The sequence below is a fragment of the Cyprinus carpio genome, chromosome B20 (assembly GCF_018340385.1).
Source record: "Cyprinus carpio isolate SPL01 chromosome B20, ASM1834038v1, whole genome shotgun sequence".
In the NCBI taxonomy this organism is placed as follows: Eukaryota; Metazoa; Chordata; class Actinopteri; order Cypriniformes; family Cyprinidae; genus Cyprinus; species Cyprinus carpio.
The window spans coordinates 7,012,247-7,036,073 of NC_056616.1; the positions used below are offsets into that span (position 1 = coordinate 7,012,247).

General features: G+C 34.9%; 1 protein-coding gene across 8 annotated transcripts in view; it reads right to left on the minus strand.

The window, feature by feature from the left end:
- Positions 1-23,827, minus strand: part of LOC109113829 (disks large-associated protein 2-like) — a 116,355-nt gene that overhangs the window by 67,030 nt on the left and 25,498 nt on the right. Inside the window, exon 1 of one of the 8 annotated variants that reach the window (XM_042747170.1) lies at positions 7,431-7,836. The exons of the other annotated variants lie outside the window; for them this stretch is intronic. The gene's annotated coding sequence lies outside the window, so the exon portion shown is untranslated. Of the gene's footprint in view, positions 1-7,430; positions 7,837-23,827 lie in introns of those variants that run through there. 8 annotated transcript variants of the gene reach the window in all.

The following is a 23,827-nucleotide window of genomic DNA, read 5'->3' on the forward strand; positions in this document are numbered from 1 at the left end:
TCGTCAAGAGGACAAATGGAGTTAAAAAAAATGTTTGCTTTGATGCGTTTGCTTTTAAACAGCTAATCTTTTTACAAATATTGGAAGGATCTCACTGTAAGGGCCAAGTGGATAGTTTTCTTTTTTTTGAAACAGTGTCAAGGTGTTGAAAGATGAAGTGGTACTACAGCTGACTGCAGCTGCATCACAAACTGTAAGTAAATGATTTTACAATGCTTTGTCTGGAAATGACCTTTTTTTCATGTTGTCAAAGCACTCACCTGCAATTATGAGGAGGCATTGATACTGTTTAATATGCAATGACGTTAGACAGTGACTCTTTAAGAGACAAGGTACAACCCTTTTGGACCATGTGCCTGGTGTGCCAACCATTCCCCCCCCCCCCCCATTATTAATCCAGCAAAAGTGGATTCGGACATGCCCTAAGTGCACTAAGATTGTTAAAATTGGGCCCTGTAAGTGCACATTCATTCCAAATATCAAAGTGCAGAGTGTATTTGGAGGCAAATATCTAGAAATTGTGAATTGTGTTTATGTGGTTTAAGGTTCAAAAAACACATTATTTTCCACATAATGTACATTATTGTTCCTCTTCAGGAACTCGAGCTCCATCAAAAACGCTATGGGGAATGCCTTTAGCGTGAGCAACTCTGAATATTGTGTGCAATCTGTTGTCTGTCACTTAGAGCTCCAGAAACATGTCTAAGAGCAAGGCAAAGAAGAACATTTGAAGAGCGATTCCAGATAGCGCTTCAGATTGTGTGTTCCTCCCTGCCCGCGCTACATTACAAGCGGGGATACACACAGTCTGTGTGTGGTCTGCCTGGGATTGAAGCATGCTGAGTCGGCTCTCAAGGGAGCAAGCAAGTGGCGGCGTTCCATAAGTTCCTCCCTCGCTGCTCTCATGGGGCATCTGGGTGGGAGATGCCCCAGCCACATACCGGCTCCTCATACCGCGAGGCACAAAAACAGAGTGTTGCCTCTCGTGCTCCTCCGTGTCGGGACCGAGAGTCTCAGCGATGCTCTGGGTCAGGGACTTCTAAGCCCAAATTAGATCTAAGGGCAGTCATCGAAGCGAAGAAGTCCTCGGCCAGGAGGTCCTGACATAAGGGGTTCAGGACTTCAGAGGGCAGCCCCTGCTGGGGTAGAGCAGGGTACACCGCATCACAGGGTGCCCGTCTCGCCTCAGTGCCCTCGGGAAGTCGGTCTACTAACCCTGCCAGAGCTCCAAGGCGCAGCGGCTTCAAGAGAGCTGCTCTCAGTCTTTTCCACCTGCGAGCGTAGCGGAACTGAGAGGTTCACAACCCCTTTGGGGGTCTCAAAACCAGTTTGATCGTTGGCCCCTGCCTAGATAACACCAGAGGTCAGTCTCGAGAGACTGATAACCTTAGTTGATTATTTAGCAGCGTGGGAACTACTTCCAAATGTATCTCAATGGGTCCTGCACACAGTAGAAAGAGGTTATTACATTCAGTTTGGCTCTCCACCGCCGATATTCAACGGGGTTATCCCAATGTTAGTTGGACCTGAGCAGGCTCTGGTTATGGAACAAGAAGTGAATACCCTATTAAGGAAGGATGCCATCCAGGTGGTCCCTCCTCAAGACAGGGAATCCGGGTTTTACAGCCGGTATTTCATAGTTCCAAAGAAGGATGGGGGGTTTCGTCCGATCATAGATCTACGTCAGTTAAATCGCTCAGTTATGAGGCTGAATTTCAAAATGCTCTCCATCAAGCATGTTGTATCTCTAATCAGGTCCGAGGACTGATTTGTCATGATAGATCTCAAAGATGCATACTTCAATGTCTCCATCCTTCCACAACACAGGAAGTTTCTGAGATTCGCTTTAGGGGGCGTAGCTTCGGCCTTGCACTCTCACCCCGCACATTTACGAAGTGTGTGGATGCTGCTCTGGCTCCACTGCAACTGCAGGGCATCCGCATACTAAATTATATCGACTATTGGTTGAATTTAGCTCAATCAGAGCAGATGGCAGTTCGACATCGAGATGTCATTCTTGCCCACATGGGGGAGCTGGGTTTGAGACTTTGGTTCTTGAATCAGGGCCCGGTGCTGGGAGCTCCTTGTCACCGTGTAACGCTAGCAACGGACGCATCGCTCACCTGCTGAGGTGCGGTCATGAGTGGCCACCCTGCCCGCGGTCTTTGGAAACATTCCTTGTCCTCCGTAAAATGCGCTGCACACATCTGAATATTTGGGTTGAACTGTTCTGGAACAATGATGTAAATACAACTTAACCACTGATTTCTAGTTGTGTCCCCTTTTGGAAGACCAAACAAAGTAGTTTCACTTTCACAATGAAACACACAGCGTCTCCACAACATGGCGGTGGCGGCAACAGCGAGAATAAAAGATGCACCTTCTTTCTTTACGTGAACATTTGGGTGGCATTATGCAAATCTTCCCACATCCTGACATAGACGTGGGGGCTTGTTTAAACGAGGAGTTTAGGGGGGTGTGGTTGTCTCTTAACTTTTATAAAGAATATCTATTTGGATTTGAGACTTTTGTCTTTGCAACTTTACAGATCTTCTTTATTCACCAAGAGCTTGTAACACTCCAAAGAGAAATGAAAAATTTAAATCACATCATATGACCCCTTTGACTGCCATTTTATGTCACACTACAGGAAATTTGTTGGTAAAGGGTTTGGAAATGTGCAATTTCTTGTGTTGCCATCACCCAATCAGAACTGGGTGCAATTTTCCTGCAGATTTACAATGATTAGTCACATGTATCCATACCTAAGTGCCCATGAGCAAAAATGCCTAATTACCAAACATGTACTTCTGTTCCACTGACACTGAAATGAATGGGAATGCTAATAGTTATCTCTCTCCACGTATTATAAGAGCTCCTCGCTTTATACTAATGTGAAACCATGTCCAAATATATCACAAAAAAGGTAATAATATTTAACTGTCTTTCAGATCGACTCTCTTGTTCTTACTAATGGGATCCTGCAGGAAACTTCTCTCTCTCTTTGCAATACATGATATTTTATAAGCTTTGATTGTGAGTTAAACTAATGTTGACAGAAAAAGGAATCTTCTTTCAATTCTTTAAAAATAATTGTGACCACAAGAAAAAAAGGGGTTTGCATATTTATGATTTAACATTTGGGAAACCTGATCAAATTGAATTCAACAAGCACAACACATTAAAAAGAGATGCCTTGCACTCCCTGGAGAGCACAAATCAGTAGTTTAGTTACAAGTATGGATGCTTTTATCCAAAGCAACTTACAGCACACACCTTGAAATTCACCTTGATCAAGCAGAAGGTTAAATTGTTTGCTCAAGAGCACAGTGGCGATAGTTCACATGGATTTGCATGGATCGTGGCTGAAACCCGCAGTCTTATGACTGACAGAACAATTTTAACCAACCACTCTGTTGGTCTGTTTCAGCTTCTTTTCAAAGAAAAATGTAGCACTGAAGTCTGTTTTAGGAGACTTCTAAAGCCGTAGAAAGCTTTGTGTGAGAAACAGTCACCAGGATGCACTGAAAAAATAAAATAAAAATACTTTGCACCAACATAAAAATAAAATACTCTCATTTGTTAAGTCATGAACTGCCTTTTTTAATATTTTGTACTGTTCTCTGATGTTCACTTATAATGTAATCAGGATTTTTTTGTCAAAAAACATGATAATTGAGAAGTAATAGGCTATTTTCTGTCTTGTTTTTAACCTCCCTAATTAGAACGCTCTGTTTGAATAGGCGTGACGGATTGTAGACTCGGAAGTAAACGCTCACTGCTACGATTGGCTAACAGTTGTGTATATTTGACAGCGTACACCCTTCATAGATGGGCGCTTCTGTGATCAAGGTTAAAAACGCATAAATTCTCAGTACATATAAACAAACTATAATAACAAACAAAGCAACAGTGACCACATAATAATAACTCACACTTGTGTGTTGGAACATTACAGTCAGAACCAATATAGTCGGCATAGAATCGTTTTTTGGTTTCAATCTTTCTGTAAATCCTGCGTCGAATTTTGCCTTGTTTGTAAACGAATCCACAGTAAAGTGAAGCTAAAAGAAAAGACCTAGTTACCTATGTGTGAATCGGTGGGTGGGGCAGCGATGTAGAAACAGGTGTTGATCTTCTTCTGCGGAGGAGCTGCTTATCTACACTTTTACATCATAGAATGGTACCCTCCACAAGCTGTCGTTTTAGCAGACCGGCTTCAATATAACCGGTTTTCTGAAGTTCTGAAACTTAATGGATGTTTTTATAGTACAGGGACCTTTTAAATTTCAAAAGATCAAGGGAAATTTGATTTCCCAGTTCATGACCCCTTTAAATACTCTTATTTGTTATATACTGTATGTATAAACACCGTGATTTCACTGTAAGCAAAAGTTAAATTGTCTATGGAGTGCATTAGTGCCCACCAACTTTTTCAGTGGCACTGGTTCCGGAAGTCTTTTTCCCATTCATTTTATTTAAAGCAACAAAAACCAATAAAATACTTTTTAGAACTACAAATTTGATTTAGACAAACTAAAAAGAAAACATGGTTTTTGATTAGACCAATATTAAAATGCACTTATTTCTTTTTCAGTGTGTAAGAGATATACAATCAGCCAGTCTAATGTAGCATCATCCAAACCATGTGTTCTCATCATCTGGGATAACAGCTTAATATCAGTAAATGACAAATTAAAGCAAAGATGCTAACGTGCCAGAGGAGAAATCAGAGCAGGAAACACCTTTAGCGTTAAATCTCCTCTTACATAATGCCCGGGGCCCATAATCCATTGCAGTATATCAAAGAGAATGAGATATAACACAGAGTTGTCATGGTAACCATTGCTGGGAACTCTGACCATGAAAAGCAGATTTCAGAGTTTGTTACACAGGGATGACAGTAATTCACAGCAGGACTGCTGTTCGCAGCCGTCACTGGATTTCAACCAAGAATTATAACAATTTATACATCTGTATACTTCAGATCTGAATACCTGATGTCTGTGTGATAAAGAGCTCATAAGCTCAAGGACTTCAGGGTACAGTAAATGGATCTTGCTGTAAAATTATTATTGAGCCTCCAAGTCAAAGCAACCCACTGGAATCCACAAAATGAATCCAGCGAGGTTTAAATATGCAACATTCCCAACATTTCCTCCACTGTTTCTCTATTTTCACAACACATCACTACTGAAAATGATAAAGAACATGTGGTTGCCTTGGCAACTAAATGAGTCAAAGAAAGATAACCATGTGGGTTTTACATTTAGCATCTTCCTGACACACAATTACGCACAATGACACGTTTAGGGTCACTACCTGAGCAACTAGAGATATGTTGAATTGTGTGATTCTAGGGAACAAAAATATATGTGTCACTGATGTCACAGAATGTGGCATTTAAAGAAGAAATTTTAGTACACTGACACTAATACAGGCTGTTATGTAATCTACAGTCCTCTAGGTACAGGTCTCTCTTTCTATGAATTATGTCTGTATTAAATAAGATTATACAATGCTATACACAGTGCTGGGAAGGTTACTTTGGATATATAATAGGTTACAGATTACAAGTTACCTAACTTAAAATATAATAACTTAAGTAATGTAACTATTTCTCTTTCTAATGAATTAATTTCATTAAGTTTTCGACTGTTAATAATTTTGAAAAAATTAAACCAGGCAGGGTTATCCTTACTCAGTACTCAACACGATTACTGTCAGACTTTCAAAATCCTTCATCACTTGAATCAAGCTTATAATAATTTCTTTTTAAAGCACAGTCACCACAAATCAAACTTTTGCTTGGAGACTGTTCTGAGCTTAAATACAGATTTAAAATCATAAGATATAGTTGAATAGCTATAATACTGTTTTTGAAATGAATTCTTCGCATAGCTACAGTATGAAAGGAAACACTGGCATCTATGTATTTTATGTATTTCTGTTTGTCAAACGATTAATCGCGATTAATTACATCCAAAATAAGATTTTGTTTACATAATATATGAGTGTGTACTGTGTATATTTATTATGTACAGTATGTATAAATACAAACACATGCATGTATATATTTAAGAAAAATATGCAGTTTATATAATATTTAATAACATAAATATATAAATCCATATACGTGTAAATATTTTCAAAATATATAATGCATGTGTTTATGTGTATTTGTATATATACATAAAAAATAAACATAGTACACATACACCTATTTTGTAAACAAAAACTAAATTATCTAAATTAAGTTTATCTACTTATCAACTATAATTATCTAAATTAATCTTTTTTTTTTTTTAAGAAGTAAAACTCCATTGGCATTTTCATAATGGATATGATTGTTTTTTTCTGGTTTTGCTGAGCTCTAAATTATCCTTATCCTTTTTTATTATACTTTAATTATTAAGCAATAAATTACAAACCTCTGAAAAAGTCATGGGGCCTTTAAATTGTGTTGTGGACAATGGAATTAGAAAGACTAAGAACCACTGTTCTCAAATATGCCATTTCCTCTGATAAAATTACAGAAATCAGAAGGTTAAAACACTTATTTTTAACAAAGTTTACAAATGTTCAAAATTAACTTCACCTCTAATATAAGCTAATTCTGAAAAATGAATTTTTATTACTCCTGCTTTTTATTTCCATCCTCTTAATTTTCTTGAAATTGCTTAAAAATTATCATGTTCTAATTAATAAAGTGCCTGAGCTAGAACACTCAGAAAAAATACCCTTTTATAATGCTTCCTTAAATTACAACACAATCATATTCATTTTATAGAACTTACAGAGTTCAAAAGGCACTAAATAACAGGAATGACCCGGGAGGATGGAACGAGATGACAGATGAGACAGAAAATGAACTGCATTTACTTAAGGAAAGCTGCACTTGTATCTTCTCCAATGCCAGTTGCATAACTCGGCATTATCAAGTCTTTCCACCTCCACACCAAATCTCCAGTGAAACAAAAGATCACTGAAGACGAGAGCAGAGTAACAGGCATCAATCCACAGGCACGCGAGTCGTGCTGCTAAAAATATCACTGAAAGGAGGGGTCCGGCTTCCTGTAAGAGGTAACCGAGGTCCCTCAAAATTACCTTCCATTAGTGTAAATACTGGTGTTGCACTGTGCTATTGGCAAACAGCTAATGGAGTAAGTGCAGGAGAGCTCGACTCTCACCTTCAACAAGATAGACAAGAGGTTTCAGGCACTAAGCTCCTCTTCACCGAAATGACGGTAATCTAACCGAACACCTAAAAGAGAAAAGACAGCTGGCTTTCGCTTACATTCAGACAAATCAACGCCTGAGAAAGAATTAAGTCAGTTCTTCATGTTTGGTCCCAGTAAACTGTTACATAAAGCTGAAGGAAGCGAATGCCAGAGAAAAGAGTTGCGCTGGATGCCTGAGCAGGAGCTCACCTTTGATTCAGTCTCCCACTCACGCCCACTGCTGCCCTCGCGCACACAGGACGGTGGCGCTCTGATGGCAGGACCCATCAGCCCCTGCTAGCGAACGACTCACCGAATAAACAACTCCTCACTTCATAACAGACAGAGAGGAGACAAAAGAAAAAGGTCAAAATGAAAAATCACCAAAATGATGGGACGGTGAAAACTCATATCCTCGTCAGATTATAGGGGTTGGCTGTCATTAAAAACATTTTTATATTCACTGCAAATCCAGTCTGAATAAGCAACCGTTTTTAGGTTGTACCAAAAAAAAAACTTGCTCAACTGTCCAAATGTGCGGTCATTATTAATCATGAACTGAACACTTTCCATTATATTACTAAATAGAGAGCAGTTTCAGGCAATAATTTGGTAGAAAATAGCAATAAAAGGCTTTTTAGCAATAATACACTTCAAGAGCTACAGATATACAGTACACAAAGGGCCAAACTGACACTTGTCGAGTAAGTGAAATTTGGTTTTGACAAGTAAATAAAAATGAGCTATTGGCCATCCGGCTGCATAATAATACATGGATTGCATTGCAAGTGTAACACTTTGCAAGAATTTAGCAAATTTGAGCCACGAAGATATACTACTCATTTTTACCTCAGTTGACAATTTACCACCAGAAGTTTGTCTAGGAACATGAATTATTACACACATTAAGTCTTAATTGTGGATTTTATGTGAGGTGCATTTTCACTAGACACTAATAGGTGACAAAACAATGGCTAAATAATTACATCGTCACAAAAAGAAAAAAAAATGTTTCTTAATTAAGCAATGGGACTCCAGACTGTAATCAATCAATCAATAAAAATAATCATAATATATCATGTGTACTTTAACTTTTTACAAATGTGCTATGTGAAACTGGTTGTTAACAAAATAACAATATTTTGCATATCATGAAACACAGCAACTATTTTTGTTGTGTTGATAGTAACTAATATAACCTTAAAATTGTACTAATGGTAGTTAAGTTGTCTTCCATTTCTGCAAAATGAGTGAAATTTTAAATGCAAATGAAGAAAATGAATAAGTGCTATAAAGATACAGTATAATACATATAAAGAAGGATGTAATTGGACATTTCAGATGTCCTTATCAAGTTATAGTTGAACATGACATTATATCACCATGGAAACTACTGCATACTGCCATAAAGCTAAATGTTAAACCTAAATATTCATAATTACAAGAAGAAAAAAGTGAATGGCTTTTCTCTAATGCAAGGCAAACCCTGTTTCTAAAGCATGTGATGCAAAAGAAGTATATCAGATAACAGCTGCTGCCACTGGGCTAAATTAACCTTTAAATACATAGAAATTTTACACACAGATAAGTAAACAAAAATAATGAACACACTGCTTTAATACAAACCTGAGATAAATGTTAACTGAAGATGTTTCTGTCTTTTCTTGCAAGGTTCACTCAGTCCATCAGATTAGTAATACTGAGAGTATTTAAAGGATATTGTTTCTATGGGAACTATAACATCTCTTTTTTTCTTCTAAACTGACACCTAGTTTCTCTTCAAAGAGGAGAACAACATCATCTGTGAATCACACATCAAAAATACCATGTATAACAATATTTAAGATTTTAATATTAAATAATAAAAACATTTAAAAAAAACTATCAAATTTGGAGCATTTCCATCTTTTAGAATCTTTATTTATATGCTTTAAAGGTGAAGCGTGTCACTAGTGTCACCAATTTGAACTGTTAAATAAAAAAAATAAATATATATATATATATATATATATATATATATATATATGGCAACTTTAATAGTTTTTTCATTTATATATTATAACATATCTGACTGCAATGGCTTCTCGAACAATAAAGAATAAAATGTACAGGGCTTTATTTTGTCCATTGTGAATTGATTTGAACATTGTCATTTCTCTAGACACTGCAATATTCAATAAATTATAAGAGTAGTCTGTTTTGATTTCATATAGTGACATAAGGTCTAGTCCAATACTGAGCACTTCTCTCATGCTGGATGAAGTTCAGTGAGTAAGCAGGACAGTCCCAGTAATATAATAACACTCAGATCCCAGTAGCATTTTTTGTGGTTCACATATGGCACACTGTGGAAAACCCACAAGAGTCAAAAAAATGCTCCCCGTTGTCATCTGTTTAGAGGTCGTTCTATGAAACAGGTGCCTTTTCCTGTAAGTAAGGATGATTTTTTAAAGTACATTTTTAAAGATTTCAATGTGCTCAAGTGTTGATAAACTTCACTGTGCATATGAAGCTAAATTAATACATTTTACTTATTGATCCATGCAGGTAATTTGTACACATTGTACACTTTAGTCTCACTTTAAGAGTAATCATTTCCTCCATGATAACAACTGCAGGCTTGATTCGTGGGTTTTAGCCCAATGATATATTGACAAGGAAATTACCAAAGTGAAAAATTCAGTGTGTGCTGTGCTTACCATTCAACACATAAATCACTAAAACAGTGGGTTACACTTTATTTTGATAGTCCACTTTAGACATTCTACTAACTATAAGTAACTTTGCAATGTCAACTAATTCTCATTTATTTACAAATACATGTCTACTAACTCTCAGAGTAGACTGTTTGGTCAGGTTTAGGGTTAGTAGAATAAGTTGACAATAGGGCTGAACGATTATGACAAAAATCATTATCATTGATTATTTCCTTGAATTTGTAATTGCCATTATTAATTATGATTATCACAATTCATGTTTATGCCATTGTTTGATACAACTGCATGCCGTATTTTTGTATGAAAATAAACAAGCTGAAAACACTCTAACTGAAAAAACCTTCAGTGCTTTTCTACAGTATTAAGTCTCAAATGTCAATTATACATCGGATTGGTTTCTTCTTTAAATGATAAAAAAGTAAAAATATGAATGGTACTATAATGTTATACTTAAATCAAAATAATGGGAAAAACCCTTAAGATAACATGTAGAAAGAAAAAACGCATCTTAAGCACACAGAATAACATAAGTGGACTTTGAATGATTAATTGCCGCTTTGAACAATTATGTAACTGTGGCATCCATAATTGTAATCGCGATTAGAAAATCGATTAATTGTGCAGCCCTAGTTGACACATACTTGCAAAGTGTCTCATAGTCAGTATGTTGTATGTTGTGGACCCATCAAAATAAAGGGCCCTATTATACACCCCGTGCAACGCAGCGCAAGTGTTTTTGCTAGTTTCAGCCCGACGCAGTTCTCATTTTTCCGTCCTGCACTGCGTTGTTCATATCTACATGCTGAAAAGAGAAAGTACACTGCCCTGTCATTCAATTAAAACAGTTCTGCACTTGCATGAATGGGTCAAACTGGTGGTTATCAAAGGACTAATTGCAGAGGAAACAGCTCATCAACACTTTCAGCCATGTACGAATAAAAACACATTGAAAGGTTCCTTTAGCTCATACAGTAGAAATGGTGCTATTAACACAAAGGTCATAGGTTTGAACCCAATGAAGGGAATGTGTGAACTCATAATATGTAGGCTACACCTTAAATAAACGGTATGCAGCTTTAAAACATTTACCAAATGCATAAATGACTTGAAACGATGGGGTTTAGCAAGCCATCAGCTCAGATTAATGGTGCACATCCTTTAATGATAACTGCTTTAGATTTGCTAAGTTATGGTCTGAAAAGGTGACTGAATAATAGTAGTATAATATACTAATAAAATACTTATTTTATTCTTATTAAGCAGTGTAAATAAACAAATAAGTAAGATTTTATTGTGACTTGATTTTAACTATAATTTTATACAAAATAAATTACATAACTATTATTTATTATTCATTGATTGTACTGTACTGTGAAATATGCATTAATATGCATTACAATATTGTGTTATACTCCCAAAAAAAGTAACTGATTATGTTACTTAGTTACTTTTTACGAGATTTTTTATGCAATACTTCACTTTTGTGTTACTTTTCCTCATCTGGGCTGTGTTTGCTTGTTTGTTTTTGATATAAAACGTTCTACTTTTGGCAAATGTGAAAAGCCCCCTCAAACCGTTGTTTGGCGTTAAAATAGTATTGTCAGGATTTACTAAAGACGTGCAGTAAAGAATTAGCACAGTTATTTTTGCCACTCACCTATTTTGCATTCGTATGAATTTCCCTTTCAGATGCAAAATCTATGGGAGGAGAGTAGGCTATTAAAATAAATCACGCTATACAATTTACTAATGTTTACACTCGTCAAATTACTCTTATTTGCGTCATTATGTAGTATCCAAAAAAAGCATGTATTAAAGCAGGCGGTAAATTTGCGTTGCTCTTGGTAGATTGCGCTGGTCATTGTGGAAATGAGATGTTTCATCTGTGTTCTTTAATGTGTGCATCGTCAGTAAATCCAACACTATCTCATGACCAATTCGTATGTATTTTATGAGGTGGCTAATTCGTACAAATTTGTATGACCTCACTCGTGCGATTTTGTACGATTTGTCTACACCCCAGTGACGGGTAGGTTTAGGGGCAGGGTTAGGTGTAGGTCATTCGTACAAATTTATACGAATTGTGCAACTCGTAAAATACGTATGATTTAGCAAAAATCATATGAATTTGTATGAGTGAGGTTGTACGAATTTGTACAAATTAGCCACCTCGTAAAACATGTACGAATTGCCATGAGATCGGGCTGGTAAATCTCACCCCTTCCCATCGCTGCTTTTATGGAATTGCGCTCTAACGCTAATTTGCCCTGTTTAGTAAATCTGGCCCCTATTACAGTATGTGTGATGGTTTAGGTCTACAACATCATGAAATGCTCTCAACTATTTACCTATTTAAATGAATGTGTGCCTTATTTCCCCTGAGTTCACTTGAGTCCTGAGAAACAGATATGATCTTGTGGTAGCAGCACTGCAAAGAGACTCTTCGACTCTAATGGCCCAGAGTGTTTTTCTCTTCTGCCTCCCGCAGGGCAATGTTCTTCTGATGATATGAAACTGACATTTTCTTATCAAGCAACAGATACAGTTGCTGAAAATGAGACTCCACCCCTGAGATCTCAAAGCAGCTTCATGCGGTTCATTAGAATGTTCCGTCATGTTCGGATCCACCTGTGAGGCCAAGACAGCTCGAAACAGCTGAATGCTTTCCACAGACTGTCACTCCAACAAGAGCATCACACAGGTTTGAGTAAAATGAGACCACTAGACATTTAAAGCACAGAAACATTGACAATGATGGATTTTAAGAACATAGACTCTGACCTATACACCAAATAATCCAAAAGTATAGTACAACTGCAGCAGCAGTGCTGAAAAGTTGACGTTATTATTATTATTACTATTATTATTATTATTATTATTATTATTATTATTATTATTAACAACAATAACAACAATAATTACATTTTATTTATTTAGAGCCTTTCTAAAAAATTAAGGTCAGTTTCAATAATATCAATTATCATCATCATTTGTCAGTTGACCTAATATTATTATTGAGTAATAATAACAATAACAACAACAACAACAACAACATAATAATAATAATAATAATAATAATAATAATAATAATGTTGTTTTATCATATTGTTATTATTACTACTACTACTACTGCAAGCATTATGTATTATTTTTTAATTATTATAAATGATGATGATAATAAAAATGAAAACAAACACATTGCTAATTTGTAAGTGTTATTTATGTAGGGCCTTTCTAAAAAATCAAGGTAAATTAACAAAATATTATTATTATTTTTATTAACAAGAAAAAATACCATTATTAACATTATTATTATCATTATTAATATATTACTTATTACTTAATAATAATACTTATTATTATTAATAATAATACTTCTGCTATTACTACTAACAACAATACTACTATTACTACTACTAATTATAATAATTTTAAAAATAGTTTTATTTACATAGGAATTATAAATGTATTTAATTCAAATCCACAGAATATATACAAAGGTAAAAGACTGAATATACTGTATAAGAGAATCATACACATACGCATCGGAAATGTGAAGACCTTTGTTTTCTGACTTTCTGACTGAATATATTGTAGAAATTTCACTCCATGGTCACCAATGTTGGCGAGAAATGAACTAAAAGTGGCAATGCTAATAACAAGATTTTTCAGCGGCATGACAGTAGCTCAGTGGTTCTCTTTCCCGTAACAAGCTAATTAGTTAAACAGCATCACAAATGGCTACTTCCCTATTTTTCCCCCACACTGTATTGCAACTGCAGCTTTACAGACAAGAAAACTGAGGTTATAGTCAAGTACATTTCTAGAATGTCCTTTCTCCTGTTTTGAAGTCCAGTATATTTTAATGAGTTGGTTCATTAAGGCAACTGATTTAAATAAATATTTTCAAAAATATTTAAATTTATGATTAACAAAAACAGTTTATTCTTGTACTTTTTTTCAGTGATTATATTACAAGGATACATTATAGGACAATGCTTAAAACCCATGAACTCATGACTCTGCCTACAGGGAAGGTGCAGTCAACTATCATTAGAGATTAATAACATAACTTTGTAATATCAGAACTTTGCATTGAGGAAGGGAGGCTTTTTTTGTTTTTTATACAAAGATTCTCAAATTTCATGGGATTGATGTTTGTGAACATAATCTGGCATGTGGCATGGGTAGACGATAACAATAATTGATGAAGGTTTATGTTACCAATAGCACTGAATGGTAAAACAATCCACATCACTATATAATCTATAGAGTGGACACTGCTGCAACATCTGTGAGCCAAGTATATTGAATGACCTTGAGATACTCACCATTTTAAAAAAACACACACGCACAATAATACACTTTATACCATTATCTGTTGTCTTTTGGTCACCTTCATTGAACTGCTAGTGACACATTACATTTGCTGCAAGATTCTGTAAATCACTCAATTAGCAGGGATGACAACTGTTTAACTGTGATTACAGAATCTGACCCTCATGCTGTCTTTTCTTATACTAAAAGTACAGCTTATTGAAAACCATCTGAATGGTTTTGGCAGCTTAATTTATAAGCGGAAATTGTGCGGGGTCGGGGGGTTGTCATCCCCCCACTTAAAAATATAATTAAAAATCATGCTGTGTATTGTAAGTCACATAATTATATATAGTTAAATTAATTGTGTAAGTAGTAAAACAATGCAAACACAAACAGGGCAAAAAATAATTAAAAAATTGTTTCAATTTTAGAAATGTTTTAAGCCTCCCTCTCCTGCCTCACAGTGCTTTGATCCACTGCCTGCTTTCCCCCTTTACCTCACCTACACACACACACACACACACACACACACAGGAGTCCAGTGGGAGAGAACAAAGTTTTTCAGTGGTTACGGAACTGCAGCAAGTAGGCTGTCAAGGCCATTTTATTTACTTTAAACTTCAGATGAAGTGATTCTTTTCTCTTTATTACAGATGATGCTGAGTCACTAATACAGTAAATTAGTCACAGCAAAAAAAAAAAAAAAAATAAAAAAAATTACCCAAAGAAATGCACTATAACCAATGCATTTTTCCATGAGTCCACTATGTTAGCGATTTTAACATTACCTACTATAACTTGTTTGGTAGCTTGTTTAATACCAAAGCTTGGTGGATGGTAAGTCATCCACTACAACTAACACAGAGATAAGCCTAAGCCCATCCAAGATGTAAATGAGTTTGTTTCATCACCATAACAGATTTCTGAGAAATTTAGCATCACATACCTTGCTCACCAGCAGATAGCATATTTCTCTCCTTATTCAGAAGACAAGTTTTATTTTTTTTTATTTATTTATTTTTTTACAATTACGACAGATGACTTACAAATTTTAGCTGAAAGCAATAGTTTGAAGTAAAAATAAAGTTTATTGATGAATTAGATTTGTGTGGATTACTTATGAATTACTGTAGTGTTTTTATTAGCTGTTTGGACTCTCGTTCTGACGGCACCCATTCGCTATGCTATATTTCTCCAAGTCAGTTCTGATGAAGAAATGTAATCTTGGATGAGCCGATGGTAAGTACATTTTCAGCAAATAGTCATCTTGGCATTAAATATTTCATGCAATCAAAAATGGAAATCAGTGGCTTTTGTTTCATGTTTGCATTGAGGTAATCTATGTGCCAGCAGAAGCTGTCAAAATTATATTTAAGCAGAGAAGAACACTACAGTCTTTTTCCTGAAACAGAGCAGTGTTCTCATTTATAAAACTCTCCGTAGATTTCATCCTAAAAGTGGGCGTATGCACAAAAGCTAGATTTTGCGTAAGCACAAAAGTTTTCAGATTTATGAAACCATGCGTATGCCAGAACCTGCGCAAAAATCCCTTTATCAATCTTCCCCAGTCAGGGGAAGATTGTGCGTACATGCATCTCCACACCGACTCCTCCCTGAAATCACCATATGATATATGGAGCTTACAACGCCTAGTTTTACTATGCATAACCTCATCTTCATATCATATTCCCATCCACGTGACACCATGTTTAACACCGTTAAAGGTACAAGACATTAAGGAAATATGAGATACGGACTATAAATGCCATTTGTGCCATACACAATTTTTATTGCTAAAGATCATCCAGTATCCTTGTTATGTTTTAGCATAAATATATAAAAATAAAAATCCATTAAAACAAAACTGTTTAAAATAGTTCTCAGATAAATATTTTAGAATAGAGTTGGTCTCATTCTTTTCCACTGGCCAAATAGTATTACAGTTGTTTTAAACAATTCAAATCAAATTTAATGTATGCAGTTTTGCTGATAAGGTGAACATCTTTTAGCTATTTTTAGCCTATATTTATTGCAGTGTAAATAGAATTGTCTGACTCGGCGCGTTACTGACAAAGTGGCCTATTTTAAAAAGAAAACATGCAAATTACCATTTCCTTCAAGTTATATACTTGAAATACAGTGGTATTTTTCATAATGTTGTGAAGAAGCCTTCACACGGCACATGCAGCTGCGGTTGTACAGCAAGCTATTATCAATGGACATATTCAAACCAGACAATGGACCGTTCAACCACTGAAGCCAGCAGTGTCTGCCATAATATCGAAGCAAGTGTGCATCATTGATAATTGTTCTCACTATAATATTTTTGCATAGCATGAGATCTGCAGTTTAGTTTAAAGATGAATTATTCTGCACCTATAGCACTCCTCGCTGTCATTAAAACAGCATGCCACAGGAAAAGTGATCAAGCGCATCCCACAAAATATGTCTAAATTCATTACATTTTTGTTTAACTTCTGCATGATGACTTTATGTATTTTCAATACTTATCTCCATTAATGAGAGTGGAATATTTAATGTAAATGTGTATATCAAAATGAAAACAGTTTTTAAAATAGTTGCTTACTTCATTACTTTTCTCACACCAAGAAAAAGAGTGCGTATGTATGATCTAAAATGTCCGTACAGTGCGTACATATTTACGCCAAGTTTATTTTTTATGAATCCCGATATGTGCGTGGACAATTGCATATGCAATTTCTATGCCTATTTCGTACATACGCAATGTTTTTAAATGAGACCCCAGATCATTTAAAATTAAATACATTTTTTTTTTGTCCAATAAAATGCATTCTAGAATGTACATGTCCTATACTGTAAGTAGCACCTCTGAAAATTCATGATCCAGTCTGTTGGATAATTAAAATTAGAAAAAGGTTATCTGAACTGTGATGCCCTGACTTGAACAGAAAATATGCACAGAAAAAAAAAAAAAAAAAAACATTATTATATATATATATTATATATATATATATATATATATATATATTTCATGGGGTCTTTAACTAATGTTTTGTTTTTCAAGACTGAAGTCATGTACTGCAACTGGACTTAACAATGATTATTTAGCTTTAAATAGTAGATGGTCATAACAATAACTGTTATAAAAACAAAATATTTGTTTAGATATTCCATGGCTGTGCTGCAGGAGCTCTAAGTAAAGTGAACACAATTATGTTGCAAATGGTCTTTACCTGTGAGTCATTAAAATAACTATCCCATTTTCAGTTTAAAAACCCACAGCTGAGGGATCATTATTCGGGCTGTGAACATGAAGGACAACTGTGAAAATGAGGCATAAAGTAGTTGGAGATTAACTACAAATGCACAAATTGAGGAAAGAGTATCCAAGTGCTGAGATGTCCCATTGGGCGTGATTTTTTCAATTATCAGAAATTGGAAGTTACATCAAGGTACACAGATAGTGCCTAGGAAAGGCTTTCACTCCAAACTCTCAGTGGGAACATAAAAGAGAAGCCAGTGATCACTTTGAAGGAGTTACAGAGAGGAGTGTTTGAGAATGGTTTAAAGACGCACCACTCGACCATATTGCGACTGAACAACATGCAAAGCAGGTACATAGCAATCCCAAAAGACCTAAAGCTGGCATTACAACATCTTTATTTATTTATCTAAAGTGCAATTCATATATGCAATGACTTAAATACACCTCTTTCATCATAGAGGGCATTTAGTAAATAATGTCAGTGTGATACAACTTGTAAAGGTCAGTACTGATAAACTGATAAATCATAGTGAAGAAAAATCTTAAAAGAAAACCTTTAGCAGATTAGCATAATCTTTTATCATTATTTATTTGAGGGAAAAAAATGTAAAAACATTTTCCCTCCAAATCAAAGTCATGTAGTGCAACCAATATGCGGGAGGTGGGGGTGGGGGGGATTAAACAGGAAGTTATGCCGATGTTGGTAAGTCTCCTGAATATCAAATACATTTTACTTTTTATGACTTGGAAAGATTAGTTTAGGTTGTAAAATTGTCATGTGGTGCAACTCCACAAAGCTTAATTATAGTTATGAATTACAAATTCATGATGTTTAAAAAATATATATTTTTACCCAATAAACTAAATTAAACTATTTATTTATTTGTTTGTTTGTTTATTTAGTTAGTTATTTTGTTAGTTAAGCCGCGTTTCCACTGCTGGAACTTTCCCCAGGAACTAGGGACTTTGGGCTGGTACTCGGTGTGTTTCCACCGCAGGAACCAGGATCTAAATAAAGTTCCGGGTAAAAAAAAATGCCCCTCAGAAAGACCCTGCTTGCTAGGTATTACTTTTTCAAAGGTCCGGAACTTTTGGGGACTGGACTTGGGCGCTAAACATGCTGATTAGTTGAGTTCACGCTACATTGTGATTTCAACCACCATTTATTTGGATAATTTTCTAAATATTACTGTTATTGTGTCATGAAATGTAGTTTTAAAAGTATTTCAGGTGAGAATGTAGTTGTTTAAAACTCAAATCTGCGGTTTATTTATAAAGACAGCGCTTATTTGGAAATGTGCTTCGCCGATTCCGGAGACGTTTGGATTGTAGTTTTAAGAGTATTTTAGGTGCTCATGTATCCGCCGAGAGCACTCTCAACTCGGCTAGTCCTTCTGACATTTGCCGCTGCCGCTGGCACTTTTTAGTGGTTAAACATAAAATATAATTCATTCTGGGTAAATCTAACAGGTAAATCTTCGGTCTTTATTCAATTTATCTATATGTTAAAATGAAAATAAAAAGAGGCAATTGATATAATATTTCATTTCATTGTAATGTAGGCTGTATACACATTTCCCTCAACTAAGTACATTTCTGCGGCTATTATTATGTCTAAATGAAAACGAAAGGAGGCAGTGGTATTTAATATCCTATTTCGTCTTATTGTAAATAAACAGTGAGGAAAATTGCAGTAGCCAAGGCACACTCCCGAGTCGAACTCGCAAAGTCCGAACTACCGAGGATGCAAGTCTGAAATTTGCGTAATGTTACTTTGTATTGAGAAACGCGCAAAGACCTATGTCACCAGACTATTTGCCTAATCTTCACGGTACTTTAGACCACGGTGCAAAAGCAGAAAAACAACAGGTCTGGGGGGAAAATAGTTCCTGGGGAAAAAACGTTCCTGGTACAATTGTTCCGGGTAATTTCGGTGGAAACACGGCATTAGACTGTATAAAATCAAGGATGTAGTGTCCGTGACGTCAAATTAGCTATATAGACCAAAATAATTTTTTGTACCAGGTTGTAAACGTTTTTTTTTCTGCTATAAAGTTGGTTATTTTAACATGGGGAGTCTATTGGACTGACTCCCTTTTGTAGCCAGCCTCCAGTGGCCAGTCGATGAATTGCAGTTTTAGTCACTTCCGTGTTGGTTTCAAGAGAGGGAGCGGGAGGTTGCCGCTTGGTTATACTCTTCTTACTTGATGGTTACATGATATGAAACTAATATGAATTTGAACCGTAAATTAAGAACTTGTGTTTTAAACTAGATTTAAAAAAAAAAAAAAAATCCTTGTTTCTTTACTATGGACACATTCAGGTCATTGACCTTTTAAACAGAATTGCATTACATTGTTTATAAAGCAATAAAATTAATTAGACAAGGGCCTGAAACTTTTACAAGGACATGTGTATGTGTACTTTTAAAGTTTTCTAGAAAATTGTAAAAAAAAAAAAAAGGGACCATGAACTAGATTTCTTAAAGATGTTTTTTTATTATTATTGTTATTATTTCATTTATTGTAGACACTTTCTTAGAACAAAATTACATGAAAGTGTTTACAAGCAATTAAAAAATGAATTTGACAAGGGCCTGAAACCTTTGCAAGGACATGTGTGCATGAATGCGAGTAATCGGCAATATATCAAGAACATCACACACCTAATTCACTGTTAATTTCCTCTCATCCTCTTCCAGATCAAATCAAATATGAAATCCGGTGAGCCATAGACGTGCACAGCATGGAGCCGGCCGTGACTGTGGGTGTCAATGGCTGTGTTGTGAAGCACATATTGATCGGAGCGACTCAGATAGCGATTTATCTCGATTAGTGAGACGCCCCAGGAGCAGCACAGCATCAAGCATCAGGCATCAACAATGAGACACGACCCATTTTTAATTGATCGGGCTCATCATACTCAGGTTGAATATAACAGTCTAACAGGATTGAGCCAAGCAGAATCGCAGCATGTGCTCACATTCGAGTATTACCACCAACACTTGGCTTGTGTATGACTTTACAAGAGATTTCTCAAGGGGCTGTGCTTTGGAATGATGCCAGGGTGCTATCAGTTTGATCTAATTAGAGAAGCTTTTAATCATAGAGCCACAGGAGCTGAATGTTTGCTGAGGTACAATTCAGCAAGCTTAAAGAGTTTCAGAGAAGCATTCTGTTGCTATTAAAAACCACAAAACAGTTATGCTAAGAAGTGGATTAATTCTCTAGCACTAACTATCTTTACTAGCTGTGTCAAATTCTCAGCAGACAATGTTGTTCCCAATAATGTAAAGCGAGGGGTTCAAAAGTAATTTGGCATGCAACATAAACATCAGAACTAAAGGGATTAAGAGTGAACTTGATATTGAAAGTAGTTTCTTATGATTACCAATGGAGCATTTTATTTGATCAGAAATATAGTAAAATATTAATATTGTGAAACGTTATAACTATATTTGATCCATCTCTTTTCTATTTTAATATTACTTGTGATGGCAAAGCTCCAGTCTTCAGTGTCACATGATTGTTCAGAATCATTCTAATATGCTGATTTGCTGCTCAAGGAACATTTCCTCTTATTATACAGATTGATAACAGATGTGCTGCTTAATATTTTTGGTGATAATTTTTTTTCAAGATTCTTTGATGAACAGAAAATTCAAAAGAGCAGTATTTATTCAAAACAGAAATCTAAAGTGTTAAAAAGGTTTTATTAAATTTTCAAGAACTTTCAATCCTACACCAAACATACCTAATTTATTTTTTAAATTATAAAATAATTTCATTTATTTTCTATAAATAAATGTAAATATATTTCCACATAAATAAACAATGATTAACATGTATTTATTAAAAGTAATTGAACTCTCAATTCACTTATAAGTGCTAAATATTGTTCAAAGCATGTAGATAATATTGTTGCATATATATATATATATATATATATATATATATATATATATATATATATATATATATATATATATATATATATAAAATTATTTATATATATCTATATATACAATTATATATATATATAATTGTTTTTCTTACTATATTGATAGGGGTTAGTTTGTTGATTGGAAATATTATAATGCATCATCTGTGTCAAGTTTTCTTTTTATCAATTAAAATAAGATCTTAATAACAGCATCAAATCATATTGAATTACATAATTAGACATTAAAATAATAGCAGTAGCGATGTACAGGTGTTAAATAGCTTAAGTGATAAATAGCATTCAAAATAATAATAATAATAATAATAATAATAATAATAATAATAATAATAAAATAAAAGATGTAATAAAAGTCTCTAATACTATATATTATTTATTACTATGTATTAATATAATATATAGTGTTATATATTACACTATTTTATTTATATATATATATATATAAATATATATATATATATATATATATATATATATATATATATATATATATATATATATATATATATATATATATGTATATATATATATATATTACATTTCCGGGTTTTTTTTTTTTTTTACAACTGAAGCTGTTTGTATAAACACTTAAGCACCGTCTTGTCGTATATTTTAATGTAGTGCAGCAATTTTTAAATCAAGAAAAAAGTTTGTTGGAACATGATATTAAGCATATTAAAAAGCAAAATCTACATTTTTTCTTTGCTTGAATATAATATTTCTTAACTACCCTTGTTTTCAACAATAAATTCTCTTTGAAATATTTAAAGCTCCCTCAGATGTGGGTTGGTCAGATCAGGGGATTCTTGAAGATGCACCCATTTATCATTACTAATAAGCTGTTTCAGTGATGTAACCTCAGTCCCACCAGGGGCCTTGAATCTGCCCCTCCCACACAAGGGCCACAATGGAGCGAAAGCGTTCGGTGAGTGAGGATGGAGAGAGAAGCCTTGATCAGCACATATAATACATGCTGCATGTAAACACCCACAGAGGGAGATCAAGGAATCGCTCTCACTATGTCTTTTTTTGGACATGGGGATCCTTCCTCTAAGAGCTGTAACCGGTTGCTAAGCAACACACAGGATCTGGTACTGTATGTCAGTGGCATTGTAGCTTTGATTTACAGTAGGACTCCTACAATCTTTTTTAACCAATAATCTGCTATTTTCATAATTTGTGGCAAAAGTAATATATTTGCTATAACAAATTGCCATATTAGTTTGTTTCTACAAGTATTTGATCTCTTTTACAACAAATTGTGTTGCATGGGATTCATACCCATGTGACCTGCATCTCAAATGCCATGTGTACCGGGTGAGCTCACGAGCAAGTTTACTATGTCAGAAGTACTACATATGCAGCTGTTTATGTGTTGCAAACATCAAAATGTATTAGTTTACAAGTCATGCACTATGGTAATGATGTTCTGAGGTATTAACATAGTACTGTGCAAGCAACTGCATGAATTGTACATTTTTCTAACATTACTCATATGTTGAATAATTTCACCTTGTTTCTCAATATTGTTTCCTGTTACTAATTTTAAAGGGAATTTTTTTTTTTTTTATAAATGAAATATAACGGCTTCAAGTAGTGAACGATCAGAAGAACTCAGTCATCTCTAAGGACACTCACACTCAAATAGAAGTGCAGGACTGGAGACCTGTGTCAGCACACCACAGCTTTATATGCTCTGTGGCTGCACAAGGAAGATATGTGTGTCTACTCAGTGTCTCTCAGTGGTCCTGCTTTCTCTCAGACCAGCTGCTGGGGAGCACTGAAGACGTTATCATGCCTGTCTGCTCCACACACACACACACACACACACACACACACACACACACACACACACACACACACACACACACACACACACACACCAGCTGGGTCTATCCCCGGATCCCACACTTTGGAATCAGGCTCCAGCACATTCAGGTTGAGGTTATGTCACACCAGTGCTGTATTTCAGTGGATACAAGCTTTGTATAACTGGATATTAAGCACAAAAGATATCTGTTAATATGTGACAAATGTAGAAGTGTAAAAAGTATAGAGAAATTATTTTTTATTTTATTAAAAAAAAAATAAGTCTCATTTAAATTACAGGAAAAACAGCAATGCTGTGAAATATTATTACAATTCAACATTGACAATGCCAATAATAATTTCTTGAGCAGCAAATCAGCATATTACACTAAGGTTCATGTGACACTAAATACTGGGGTATTGATGCTGAAAATTCAGATTTGAGATGGCAAAAATAAATTTCATTTCAAAATATATTAAAATTGAAAACATTTATCTAAATTGTAATAATATTTCACTGTAGTACTGTTTTTTTTTACATAAGAGTCTTTAAA